A 13,645-nucleotide genomic window follows, 5' to 3' on the forward strand; every position below is an offset into this window, starting at 1 on the left:
CCCACTAACAGGCCAGGTTTGCAAGATAACTGAAATTCATCACAGGTGATATCATTTGCTGCTCAGTGATTGCAGTATTCTAGTCTGCATCTTCCCAAGGTAATACATAAAACCTGGCCTGTTAGTGGTCCCTGAGGACAGGGTTGATGACCACTGGTATATTCAAAGCGGACAGACGTGGTACTTTGGATATTCATTTTCTGGATTCTATATGTAGGTTTTTACCATCTTAAAATTTTCTTACTGGTTACACTATTGGAGATTTTACATTTATGCAGAGAGTGGCACCATCTAACAGCAGAAAAGATGGTGTGGAGGGGGCAAAGATGTATATTTTACTCTGATGGGTATATGGATGGAGAGTGTGCACCCTACATAAAGCTGGACTGGCCAGGTGCCTAGAAAAAAAATCTGATACAAGTACAGTGGATCCTCCCATGATTTAGAGGTCATAACATCCAGTAAGCAGTTCTGAACTTACAAAAGCAAACTTGCAAAATAAAGGCTAAAGAAATATCCCTGATTGGTGCAAAGGGCGATCTTTCAAGACATTATAGAACCAGGCTGAGATCCCATAGAGTCACTAAAAAACATACAAGAGAAACAATAGGAGCAACATCTTCGTAGGAAGGCCTTCACTAGGTGATATATGCTTTTCAGTTGTGATGAGACTTTGCAAGAGGTCAATTCCTAGCTTTAAGGGACATAGGGATGACTGAATCGGATAGTTCCCTGTCCCCCAAGCCTTGGTCTTCAACAGCCAACCCATAAAAGTCAACAACCGAGAAGCTGGGTGATAAATCAGCCTTTTGGGGCAATCTGTGAACCCACAGAAAGTCTGCCAGGAGCCTGACAAGGCCAGTACCAGTTTAGTGAGATAAGGATCACTGAGATGCCTTCCATCCCAATCCTACCTAGAAAGGAAATTAAAAATAGAGGAAACATAGGTTAAATCTTATTCCACAGAGTCAGAATATCCACTGCTAAGGATAGAGAATGCCAGGATATGGAGATAAAACTGCTCAGTTTGTCATTGAACCTGAAAGCAAGGAGTGTCAACATTTGGCCTTCCTCACTTCCAACATAGGGCTTGAAACACTTTGGGGTGAAGATTTTTTAGATCTTGAAGACTGAAGTCCATTTGCCACACACTGGGATATGCACAGCAGATTGGGACTGAAAAACAAAGCCACAAGACCTCTGGATCACCCCTGACAATACAGTAAAACCTTTGATTACAAGCAGAATTTGTTCTGGAAACATGCTTGTAATCCAAAGCACTTATATATCAAAGCAAATTTCCCTATAAGAAATAATGGAAACTCAGGTAATTCGTTCCACAACCATTTATTCATGGGTCTTTCAGTTTATAGTCCATATAAAAAGATTATAGCAATGTGATAGTTTGTGTAACCAATGTCCATCCACAAATGGCAGCCACCATATACGGGATTAAAAGCAAAATCCAGAAGGAGCTACAGAGTATAAAAGAGAAGAGAGGCGCCTCTAAGCGTAGCAATATGGTTACTTGTAATGAAGGTACAACATTTAGAAACTCACACTGTTGAGGATTAGAAACGGGCACGACCGGCTCTCACTGCTGTCAGTCTGCAATTGTGACGACTACCCTGCAATAGAGCGATCTGAAAGAAAGGCTTGAAGCGCTCGTTGAGCACAGCATGGAAGGGATGACGTCGATGGCAAGGCGGAGGATGGCCTAGGTGGACAGCTTTACCCCCAGATGCCTGCATACTTAGACATGCCTGTTTTTATCAACCATGTAAGTTGCTAAATGTTGCACCTTCATTAAATGTAACTATATTGCTACGGCGCCCTTGTCTTTTATACTCGATTGCGACATGACGTTACTTGTATATCAAGACATCGCTTGTATATCAAGTCAAAATTTATCAAAAAAATTTCCCTTGTGTTGCAAAACGCTCTCAAACCAAGTTACTCTCAAACCAATGTTTTACTGTATAAGCCACCATCATAGCATTGTTCCTCCTATGACCAAGTACCTTGAACTCAGTTTAGGTATCAAAGACTCCTCCCCAGCCCACACCAGGCTGGAATCCATTGTGAGAACCTATCAGAGCATTTTGGTTTTCTACACTCCAGCACCAAACTTGCGACTCACTATCCATGAGCAATACTTGAGTTGAACATAGAAGCATTCAGCGGAAAGAAAACCTTGCACAGGGTCGCTTCTAGAATCAAACCCAGTTACTCCAAGCAATGAAACTGTTCTAGCTGTCAAAAAAAAGGGGCTAGCACCTTTGGTAAAACCTGTAGTGCAGTGGACAGGCACCACACGGTAATGCTGCGTGCCCATAGCAAAACACGGGTAGTACTGATGCACCAGGAAGTTGAGGACATGCAAGTAAACATCAATTGTCCAGAAACTCCCTTTGATGGAGGTAAACAATGACTGACCAGGTAAATTCCTTTTATTATAACTGGAGAAATTTGTTGTTTCTTGTTCTAAGAGCAGGAAATAGTGAGGGTGTGTGCACTTCATGCACAGTAGGGCAGCCTAGTCAGTGCTTCCAAAGGACCAGTAGAGCAGCTGCCAGGCACCATTATTGAAAGCGGTGCAGCCCTAGAAAGGGCACAATATTGCTTCTCCCAGTGCAGAGGTCTGTTTACAAAAAAAAAACAAAAAACAAAACATGCTGGGAGTGGAAGGAGTTATACTGCACTGTTTGTCCAGTCTCCTGAAGAATAACACATAAACAGACTGTCTAAAATACCTTTCACAGCCATGCACATTAGGATTTTTAATAGGACTATTCAGCGGGTAAAATAAGTATTGAACACGTCACTATTTTTCCAGGTAGGTATATTTCTAAAGGTGCTATTGACATGACATTTTCACCACATGTCAGTAACAACCCATGTAATCCATACTTATAAAGAAACCAAAACAAACAAGTTCAGACATTAAGTTATGTGTAATAAAGAAGTATGACACAGGGAAAAGCTGAGTTAGACTTACCGGTAACTTCTTTTCTGAGAGTCTTCCAGGACAGCCCATGAGACCTTGGGCTCCTCCTACCAGAACAGGAAACACCTTACCCCCACCAGATAAAAAGGGCGGTCCTCCAGGCCCATGTCAGTCTTCTCAAGAACCGTAGGACCCTGCAAAACATATGCATAATACACATAACTTCAGACAATACCGGGTGGGAATCCGGCTGTCCTGGAAGACGCTCACGAAAGGAGTTATAGTCAAGTCTAACTCAGCTTTTCTCTAAGCGTCTTCCAGGACAGCCCATGAGACAATGAGCCAGAACTTACCAGTCTAGGGAGGGACAACTGCCTGAAGGACCTTACGACCAAACGCCTGCTCCTGAGCTGATGGGAGGTCCAGGCGATAATGTTTAATGAAGGTCGAGTAACTGGACCATGTGGCAGCCCTGCAAATTTGTTCCGGTGGAGGCACCAGCCATCTCAGCCCAAGACGTAGACAAGGCTCTAGTTGAGTGCGCAGTAACAAAAGGTGTAGGAACCTCCCTAATTTTGTAAGCTTCAGAGACGGCTTGCTTTATCCATCTAGCCAATGTGGCTTTAGATGCACTATTCCCCTTGTGAACTCCAGAAAAGAGGACAAATAAGGCATCAGTTTTCCTAAAGGTCTTGGTGACCTTAAGATAGACTTAGAGAATCCTTCTTACGGCCAAAAAAAAAAAAAAACCTACATTTTCTTTCTAGGTCGCTCTGTGGCGAACTACAAAAGGTTGGAAGTACAATGTCCTGAGATCAGTGGAATGTACTGGCCACCTTGGGCAAAAAACTTGGATCGGTTCGTAAAACAACTCGATCCTCAAAAATCGTGAGGAAGGGCTCCCTTACTGATAGGGCTGCAACTCACTTACCCTACGAGCTGAGGTAACAGCTATAAGAAACAGTCTTTAATGTAAGTAACTTAACTGAAATACTTCCCAGAGGCTCAAACGTAAATTCTACCAGTTTTAAGTACTAGGGACAGGTCCCAAGTTGGACAACTTCTCACCAGTACTGGTAAGGCTCTAGATATAGATTTGAAAAATCTGGCTATAGTGGGAGTTTCCAGGAGAGAAAACTGGAGGAACACACTAATAGATGCCGCCTGTACCTTTAGGGTACTAACTGAAAGACCTTTGTCGACACCCTCTTAGAAAAATTCCAAAATAGGACGGAATATCATGAGCTAATCTTTCATTTTCAGATAACCATGAGTTGAACCTTTTCCAAACTTTGGAATATATGGCTCTAGTGACCAGCTTCCTACAATTTACGAGAGTCTTGACTACCTTGTCAGAGAACCCCTGGGTGCTTAGTATCTTTTCTTCAGATACCAGGCCGTCAAGTTTAAGGAAACCACCTGAGGGTGTGATACTGGACCCTGCAATAGTAAGTCTTCTCTTTTCGGAAGACTCCACAGAGTCTCTGAAACTAGAGATTGTAGCAGGGAAAACCATGGCCTCTTGGGCCAAAATGGGGCAATTAGAATGAGATCAATCCCCTCTAGCAGAAACTTCTGGAGGACTTCTGGAATCAGTCCGATTGGTGGGAAGGCATAACATAGGCCTGTAGGCCACAGGTTTGCCAGAGCATCGATCCCCAAGGCTTGGTCTGCCGGGTTCATGGAAAAGAGTATCTCTGTCTTGCGGTTGTTTCGGTTTGCAAACAAATCCGCTACGGGATAACCCCATCTCCTGGTGAGGTCTGCAAAGACTTCGGGATGAAGGGACCAGTTGTCTCGGTCTATCCTGTGACGGCTGAGATAATCTGCCAGATTATCTGCCAAAGATAACCTTTGAAAGAGGTGCGTCCAACTTGGGATTCTTATTCCACGGCTGCGCAGTGTCCTCATCAAAAGGAAACCTTTTTAGGTTACTAGAGAAGAATGGTTTTCTCTCAGGATTATCCCATTCCAGTTTAATAGTATAAAAGAACTATAAACTGGAAAAAAAACTCTGGATTTTTTTCTTATGCAATCCTTTATACATAAGATCATGTTTGGATAACAACCTCTTCCAATTCAAGGGTAGTATAGCTAGCCTTTAATAAGTCATCCACATCCTCAACAGATAACTTAAATCTTGAGCCCCGAGTGGATTCTCTATCCCTGGGCTCTGTATCTGACCCTGATTCTTCCGGAGAAGAACGGGTAGATCTGACCTCAGCCTCAGAGTCCTCACTCTCTGCCAGCTGCGGAGTGCTGACCGATGTCTTCTGTGAAGACGGACTCTCTGCTGGAGTCTGGAGCTTGTCAATAAGTGTCCTAAAAGAACTAAAGATGGACGCAAGCTCATCCCTAACAGAAGTAAGCATCTTCTGGCAAGAGGCAACTGGGTCATCTTTTACTAGGCCTTCTATACAGGTGCGACAAACAGCATTGCTCCATGAGGAGCTCAATTTGTTTGCGCAAACCGCACATTTCCTCTTTAGTGGCTGCGCCTGGGCCTTGTCCTGAGTCTTGGTCTGACAAAATAAATGACCCACAATGTAATTAAAAGGCCACCCAATCACTCCGTAACACCACATGCAGGAGGGAGGAAATGTGTCCCCTTACACACACTACTACAGAGGGGGGGGAGGGAACACTCACAGGGATAGCAAGGTGGTGACAAAACACCCCAGGCTTACCTGTGAGTTGCTGGTGTTGGGAACCGCATCCGCTGCCTGTGCAGGTACTGCTGAAGGATCCATTCTGCCCCTCCTGGTCACCACGGCCTGGCTGGTTTACAACGAGAACACCAGCAGCCAGCGTTCCCTGTTCGCGCAGTCTATGGAGACTGGAACCGCGTCTCCGGCGCCCGATGATGAAGTCATATGCCCCGGAAGTAACCCTCTCCAGGCACTTCCTATGGGCCAGCTTGGAGCGCAATAGCTCCGCCCCCTCGAGCGTCCTTCCTCCACTCCCTGCACAGATCAGCCACGCTGTCGGCAGGGAAGGAGAACCGGTGCTCAGCTGAGCTATTAATGCAATGCACTGTGCTAGGAGCCCGACCTCACACCGGTCCTGGCCCTCTCCAGGCACTGAGGACAGGGAACAGCAGCACAGTCAACCTCCCCAGCGGTGATGCTGCTTCTGGCAGAGGAAGAGGTAAGAGATATGCCCCAAAAAATAGCCATACAGAGCCCCTGCTCATGAGACCTATGGGAGCAGGTTCCAGGAACATGTTACCCCCCGTCCGGAGTAAAACACAAACAACCGACATGGGCCTGGAGGACTGCCCTTTTATCTGGTGGGGGTAACGTGTTTCCTGTCCTGGTAGGAGCCCAAGGTCTCATGGGCTGTCCAGGAAGACGCTTAGAGAAAAATTATTGAACACATGAAGAAAGGAAGGTGCCAAAAAGGCATGGAAAGCCAAGACACCAGCTGATCAGCATTTAGAAAGCAATCCTGCCCCTTGTCAGTGCAAATTCATATCAGCTGATTCTCAACTGATGACCTTTAAAAAAAAGGTTTCTCATTAGCAAGGTCACAAGAAACATCACTTGATGGGTAAAAGCAAAGAGCCCTCCCAAGACCTTTGCAACCTTATTGTTACAAAACATACTGATGGCATTGGTTACAGAGGGATTTCTAAACTTTTGACTGTTCCAGTGAGCACTGTTAGGTCCATAATCCAGAAGTGGAAAGATCATTTCACCATAAACCTGCCAGGAACCAGGTGCTCCTCGCAAGAACTCTGACAGTGCAGTGCAAATAATCAGAAGAGTTGTCCAAGAGCCAAGGACCACTTGTGGAGAGCTTCAGAAAGACCTGGAATTAGCAGGTACAATTGTTTCAAAGAAAATAAAGTAATGCACTCAAGCGCCATGGCCTGTACGCACGCTCACCACCCAAGTCTCAATTATGGAAGAAAAAGCATATTGAAGCTTGTTTTAAAGTTTGCTGCACAACACTTATATAATGCACACCATGTTTAGAAGTCAAATGGCACATCACCCCAAAAACACCCCCATACCAACAGTGAAGTTTGGAGGTGGGAACATCATGGTGTGGGGCTGTTTTTCAGAATACGGTACTGCCAACATTCATGTCATTGAAAGAAGGATGAATGGAAAATTGTACAAAGACATTTTTGACAAAAATCTGCTGCCATCTACCGGGATGATGAAGATGAAACAAGGGTGGACATTTCAGCAAGATAATAATCCCAAACAAAGCCGAGGAAACTTTCAACTGGTTTCAAAGAAAATAAAGCTGCTAGAATGGCCCAGCCAATCACCTGACTTGAATCCAATAGAAAATCCATGGAAAGAACTAAAGATCAGAGTTCATAGAAGAGGCCCACTGAACCTTCAAGATTTGAAGACTGTGTTGAATGGGCAAAAAAAAAAAAAAAAAAAAAAAAAAAAAAAAATCACACCTGAGCAATGTGACTAGTTTCTCCAAATTTATTTTGATAAAATGCTTTTTAAGCACAAATCTATCTAAAAAGATAGTTTTCTATTTAAGATCGGAAAAAAGGGGGGGTGTAACTGCGCATAGGTGAATTGTGCAAACAATAAAAAGGATTGAAAAGCTGCGGATTCCTGTATGCAACACAAACACAATAAAATTGACTTAGAAAAATGGAATCGCGCTAATGAGGAAACTGGTGTCCATACAAATGACCATCAGTCCTCCTTATAAGTAAATAACAAAAAAAATGTGTAAAACATAAATTATAATGAATCAACATAAAAATGAATAACAAATAAGTAATCCATAAAAAGTGCATTCTTCATGTGCAACAGTGAAGAACATTTGTATGCAAGTCCATGTGTAAACAAAATGAATCACCCAGGTGATTAAAATTCAATTGAGGTCCTGCTGGATAAGGACAAAGTGCTTGGTCCACCACCACATAGAGAGACTGGCCGCTTACCAGAAATGACCCCACTACAGAGGGTCAGAGTGAGCTGTTTGAACTACTTCCTCTGGACCATCACCAAAAGACCGAACAAAGGCACTGGGATGGAACATCAGGGGCCTTGATATATGATGAAAATGTTCACAATTGCGGGACGTCAAACTCTCGGCAGAGTGGTTGTAATATAAACGGAAAAAGCTCCAATAGTGTAAAATCATATGGCTTTATCAAAAAAAGTAAACACTCACATGTAAAATTTAAAGTTGAGCGCCTAGAAAGAAGTCTGGAGCGGCGACCAGAAGTTCACAGACAGCCATTCCTGCTGGTAACACAACAGCGGTGGGAGGTGACGCAAACACATCGCTCCGCCCTATGCGGCGTTTCGTAATAAAATTACGTCTTCCAGGGCGACGCGATTTAATAAAGCCATATGATTTTACACTATTGTAGCTTTTTCCATTTATATTACAACCACTCTGCCGAGAGTTTGACGTCCCGCAATTGTGAACCATTCCATCATATATCAAGGCCCCTGATGTTCCATCCCAGTGCCTTTGTTCGGTCTTTTGGTGGTGGTCCGGAGCAAGTAGTTCAAACAGCTCACTCTGACCCTCTGTAGTGGGGGGTCATGAGTTTCTGGTAAGCGGCCAGTCTCTCTATATGTGGTGGTGGAGCAAGCACTTTGTCCTTATCCAGCAGGAGCTCAACTGAATTTTAATAATCACCTGGGTGATTCATTTTGTGTTTACACATGGACTTGCATACAAATGTTCTTCACTGTTGCACATGAAGAATGCACTTTTGATGGATTACTTATTGGTTATTCATTTTTATATTGATTCATTCATTATAATTTATATGCTTTACACATTTTTTGTTATTCGCTTATAAGGAGGACTGATGGTCATTTGCATGGACACCAGTTTCCTCATTAGCACGATTCCATTTTTCTATTTAAGATACATTAATAATATAGTTTATTCAGCATGAAATGGAGCTTAGTTATGTCGCATGAGGCTGTATATTCGGCAATATTAACATTTTTGATAAACTCAAAGAATCCAAGCTGAGATAACATGCACTGCATTGATGCATTCACACATTTTCACAGTAACCGTAAAAAAAAAAAAAAAAAAAAAAAAAAAAAAAAAAAAAAAAAAAAACCCTAACGTTTAGGAATACTCCTTTATCCCATTGTTTTGCAAATCTAAGTACACTGCAAACTGAATGATTGAATTGGTTCTGATATCGCTGTTTTACTAACCTCACAGCGTATTATTCCAAACAGGAAACCTTCATTTCGTTTGCAAAGATTAAAGTGGATGTAAACCCAATGTCATCCTTTCTAAACTACTGCCATAGGGGTTATCTATAAGGATATACATGCCTCCTGCATGTATCTTTACCTGTCAAATGTCTCCCCTCTGTCTGTTATGAGACCCGAAAAACTGCAGATTCTGTGGGTGGGTCTGTTGTCTGAAGCTCGGTGGGTGGAGTCGTGATGTCAGTAGACTCCCCGCCCACCTCTACACTCCCATTGTCAATATGCATGTTCTCCTGTGTATTTCTTACACTGAACTTCTGCTATGATCTCTAACATCCAGTGAAAAGACAGGAAAGTAACCACATGACTTCAGCAAGCCCAATCATGCTGAGGTGTGGAACAGCCAATCTTTGCAGAGCTGCTGAAGAAAGGAGTGGGAGGGAATTAAAAAAAATACTGCACGTCTCAGGCTAGTGCACGAGATATGTAGCACACCTGTCACTCACAGCAAGGGGGAGGATTTGACAGATTTTCTCTGTTTGTCAAGTTTTATCTCACTGAACAATTAAAAAAAAAAATTATATATATATATATATATTATATCTCCTTACATTTAAAGCGGAGTTTCACTAAAAAAAAAAAAAATTTAGATGTCAGCAGCTGCAAATACTGCAGCTGCTGACTTTTAAAATAAGGACACTTACCTGTCCCGGGGTCCAGCGATGTCGGCACCCGAGACCGAGCCGTCCCTCGATCCTCGGGTGCTGCCGCCGCCATTCTCACTGAGGGAATTGGGAAGTGAAGCGTTGCGGCTTCACTGCCCGGTTCCCTACTGCGCATGCGCGAGTCGCGCTGCGCGTCTACACTGGTCCCCGTTGTGTTGTGGGAACTGTGTATTTCCCACAACACAACGGGGGTGGGCGGGGAGTCTGCGGCTAGCTATACTCGGAAGTGGGTGCAGATACCTGTATTATACAGGTATCTGCACCCCCCTCCCCCCTGAAAGGTGCCAATTGTGACACCGGAGGGGGGGAGGAATCCGATGAGCGGAAGTTCCACTTTAGGGTGGAACTCCGCTTTAAAGAGCACCTGTTATTTCAGATCTATCATGGCAGAGCCTGTTAATGGGCATCCACCACGTCCCTCACCTTGTTGTGTCACTGCTGCATCACCAGCCGTCCCATTAAAGTGAATAGGACTGTCAGTGAGCCAACAGCGGGTCAGAGGAGCTGCCGCTGCAGAACAGAGATGACAGTTGCTCTTTAAAAATGATGATTTAAATAGGAGTCGGTTTAAATCGAGCCTTTTTACCAGTGATTTAATCCGACTCGATTTAAAATCAAATCCACCCTGCAGGAGGCGTCTTCAAGCGTCATTACCAACAAAGGATTTTGTACGAAGTTTTAAATGGATTTCAGTTAGCATGTTCAATACTTCACATAATTTCTGAAGTTATTTGTTTTGGTATGTATGTATGTATGTATGTATGTATGTATGTATGTATGTATGTGTTGTTACTGACATGTGGTGAAAATGTCATGTCAATGGTACCTTTAGAAATATATTTAATTAGAAAAATGGTGACGTGTTCAGTACTTATTTTGCCTGCTGTATATAGGCTAATAATTACTTGTCATCTCAAACGGGCAATATTTGAATATGCAAATATCACGGACTACACTCACAAAATTATCTGTACCAAAGCTTGCCCAAAACATTTTCTAATCCAAAAAATAAAATGCCATTTATCAAAGTAGTACACTAGTAATACCATCATCTCCAGTAATAAAACACGAACACCACATTAAAGCATCAAGCAACAGACAGCTGTGATGCGGCTTACTGCACACTAGCAGTAGAATAGGAATTTGTATTTTAGTTGGCAGATGCAAGATTAAGTACTTAGCAAACCTGCCATTTTGGACAGGCAATAGAGGTTACTTGGTTTTTAAAGTGTGCCTAAAGCAAAGTCACCAAATAAAATTATGTATGCACAGTGCATGCCAAAAACTCACCAAATATTCCACCAGCCTCTTTCTATGCACTTTATGCCCTAAAATCCACCCCATACTTCATACAGTCCCTCATCTGCTGTCATAATCTGAACATAGAGGTGGTGGCAGAACCTAAGATCAGAAGTCAAAGGACAACTACTTTCAAGCCCAGCTCCATAGATCTTTGATGAGCGGTCCTGCCCAGATTGCACATCCTTGGGTCATAGGGCTGCACCAATGCTGAAGCTAAGAATTTTCACGAGTGAACTCGTGCAAATGCTCCGATAACTAAAACGGATACCTTTTTCGTGCGTTGCGATTTGAGCCCATACAAAAATTAAAGGGGTTGTAAAGGTAAAAATTTTTTCACCTTAATGCATTATATGCATTAAGGTGAAAAAACGTTTGACAATACCGCCGCCCCCAGCCCCCCCGTTTTACTTACCTGACACCTCGAATCTCCGCTGCTCGTTCTCGTCATCTCTATTGCAGCTCAGACTGGTCACTGATTGGCTGCAGTGGATGGATTGAAAGCAGCGCAGCCATTGGCTCGCGCTGCTGTCAATCACATCCGATGACGCGGCACGCCGGGGGCGGGGCCAAGTGATACAGCGAGCGGCTATAGCCGCCGGCTGTATCACGGGAGCGCGCCCGCAACAACTAACCACCATGCGAGGGAGCTCGCATTAAGGTGGTTATTTCTTGCGGGGAGGAGCTGAAACAGCCGCCGAGGGACCCCAGAAGAGCAGGTTCGGGGCCACTCTGTGCAGAACGAGCTGCACAGTGAAGGTAAGTACGACATGTTAGTTATTTTTTTTAAAAAATAAAGTTACCTTTACAACCCCTTTAATGGGCTCAAACCACATGCAATTTGAATAGAAATGCAGCGAGATTCCTGTGCGAATCACTTGTGGTTTCCTGCACCGCTCCTGTGTGAACCCAGGCTTTGCATAGTGACTTCAGCCTGGGTTCACACAGGAGTGGTGGGGGAATCTGCAAGTGATTTAGACAGGAATCGCACTGCATTCCTCTTCAACTCACATGCGATTGTTTGCAGTGCAATTTGAGACCATTTTGTATGGGCTCAAATCGCATGAAGAAAAATAGGTATCGGTAAATATCTGATAAAAAGTAGTATCGGTACTCATTCTTGGAAAAAACAAAAAAAAAAAAAATTAAAAAAAAAAAAAGAAGAGGGGGGGGGGGGGGGGGGGTGGTATCAGTGCATCTCTAGTTATTCACATTAGAGGCCTACTCCCAGCCATAGGAACACACGAGGCAGCACTGCACAGGTACAAACAAAAGATGCTGGGCAACATGTAAAACACAATCACACACATTCATGTTAGCATAGAGGGCCTGTAACCAGCCTCACATCACTATATAAAACAAGTCTCCAGCAGAAATACAGCGACACACTGAAGTAATCATAAACGAAACCTGTATATAGATAAATATTTAGGCTGCTGTTGCCGCCCGCTCCTGAAAATGCAGACTCTCTGGCTGTCATACTGCCACAGTGGCTTTAATACCGGTCTATGACCTGCAGCAAACGGTGGTCATCGCAGTCCCAACGCAGAGTGACTGCCATTCTGTATAGTAAACACAGTGGGTGGATCGCATGGGTGCCTTTCAGAAAACGCCCTGTATTTTTCTCAATTAATACAAGGCATTTCCTGATAGGACAAGTTGAATATCGTGACATAGCAGCCCTGCCATCTTGTCCAATCAGAGAACACTGCATTCATTGAGAAAATTCAAGCAACACTGCTTATGCATGCTGGGCATGAGACCCAAAAGACAGCGAGAATCAATATAATAGCCTGCTCTGGTCCGGTCATGTTATCCCCTGTGCCAGCAAGTGGCAGCTGCAGGGGAGAGGAGAGAGAGCGCTCAACAGCTGGTGATGCCTGTTAGGAAGGGAGGGGAGAGTATTAAGACTAGTTAAGATTTAGGCTGGAACTGTACTTAAACTGGGAGGCCAGGATGTCCACATCAGTTAAAGATTTTTGAAAATCTTGCAAATGGATCCTGCTCCTTTAACCACTTAAGGACCGGAAAGAATTAACCCCCTTTAATGACCAGGCCATTTTTTTGCAATTCGGCGCTGCATTACTTTAAGTGACAATTGCGATCATGTAGCGCTGTAGAAAAAAAAAATAAAAATTATTTTCCGCTATAAAAAAAACATTAAAATATTATCCAATTTCTTCATCAATTTACGCCAATTTGTAATCTGCTACAATTTTTTTATTTTATTTTTTTTAATACCAAAAATAACACACCAATAAGCATATATTTAGGGTTGTCCCGATACCACTTTAAGACTGAGTATAGGTACTGATAATTTTTTTCCCCCCCCCAAGTACTCGCCGATACCGATTCTTTTTTAATGATGTCATGTGACAGTTTGACTAATGGGCACTGATAGGTAGCACTGACAAGTGGCTGGCACTGATATGTGGGACTTATGGGCACTGACAGATGGGCCCTGATAGATGGTACTGATAGGCGGCACTTATGGGCAATTGCAT

The 13,645-nt window shown here is 43.4% G+C and overlaps 1 protein-coding gene across 2 annotated transcripts in view; it reads right to left on the reverse strand.

The window, feature by feature from the left end:
• The window catches only part of NSD2 (nuclear receptor binding SET domain protein 2), a 117,864-nt gene that overhangs the window by 79,403 nt on the left and 24,816 nt on the right, over window positions 1–13,645 (reverse strand). The gene's annotated exons all lie outside the window — the stretch shown is intronic.

Source organism: Aquarana catesbeiana, linkage group LG01 (assembly GCF_042186555.1).
Source record: "Aquarana catesbeiana isolate 2022-GZ linkage group LG01, ASM4218655v1, whole genome shotgun sequence".
NCBI lineage: Eukaryota > Metazoa > Chordata > Amphibia > Anura > Ranidae > Aquarana > Aquarana catesbeiana.